The sequence below is a fragment of the Pinus tabuliformis genome, chromosome 9 (assembly GCF_031772625.1).
Source record: "Pinus tabuliformis cultivar Carrire ecotype Pingquan chromosome 9, CPIR1, whole genome shotgun sequence".
NCBI lineage: Eukaryota > Viridiplantae > Streptophyta > Pinopsida > Pinales > Pinaceae > Pinus > Pinus tabuliformis.
Genome location: NC_142307.1, coordinates 992,693,950 through 992,695,293, shown reverse-complemented (window position 1 = coordinate 992,695,293; position 1,344 = coordinate 992,693,950).

Genomic DNA, 1,344 nt, shown 5'->3' with positions numbered 1-1,344 from the left:
AAAACATAAAAATACAAAAAATTGTCAAAATGTCTTACAAATGGCACCCCATCGCTTGCCATAAGGAAGCATAAGCTCCTCGACTCTGCAGAATTCCATCCTTGCATATGGATAGTCTTCTATAATGATAACCTACATGCGCAACCAGTTGAAGAATACATGTGTGAAGCTCATCAACGAAGGCCCTGTATGCCTAGGCATGAGATCCACCTATCTCCTCATCTGTGGAACTCTTGGATCTACAAGCTCAAGCGCGATATGTCATGGCCTAAGCAATGGAATCCATCCTAGAGAAAAATATATCAGAATCAAACCTTAGCTAAAGTTTTTCAACCATCCATATTTTTCTTTGGTCATTTTTTCTTCCATGTTTACCAATACCCCTTCACTCCAATTGAATATTGTTGAATCCTAACATTCTAGAGCATACTACATATGTGACTTATTCGCCACATGGAGAGATGAACTTCTAGCCAATCTGACAATAAGGAATAAGATATTTCTTAAAGTAAAATGGACTGCATCTTTGATGTCAATTTTTCCATCCTTAGTTGGTTGGGATCTCAATCGACAATGTGTACTGACATAATATTTTATTGTTTCTCCACCACTCCTTGAACCGGAAAAAGAGACAAGGGCACCTCGCCTTGATAGAGAAGTCAAGAAGTATATGTCCTCTACCTATATTTCCAGTGTATGTGCACCAAGTTTGAATGTTTGCACATGAACATCCCATGCATGGAAAATTTACCTCAATAAATCTATCTACTACCTCATACTGGGAAACCAGAAGAATTTTAGGAGCCCATAATCTCTTAAAGCATGGATTGTGGTAGGATTATTACCTATAGTCAAATACTATTCTTCATGTTTTCTTTCCCTCAATATGAAGGAGATTTTGTTCCAATAGACACCTACAACATCATAAGGAGACCATTATGATGAATCTCATTCAAAAAACCAGTGAAAAGTTGAGGCAAACAAGCAAAACCAAGTTGGGGATTGCATTGACCACACCCTCCTAAAGGAAGACAGTGCATTACAACACCGGCCTGAGTGTATTTTTCTACTCATCAACGCACCTTTGAACCTTCTAGGGGTGTGTTGTACCTAGGGCGAGGAATTAGATCCCTAGGGGCCTCAAAACCTTCAAAAATGTGCATGAAATCACAAAATGGAACCATGAAAAGAAAGAGAAAGGTTCTAATTCCTAACGGTAGGTAATGATGCTTGAAATGATCCACTAGATTGGTCGCAATCAACTGCAGAAGATTGGGGGAAAAAACACTGAAAAACTCACTCTCCAAGAGGTAAATGTGAAATGTTAAAAATGAGTTACCTTTT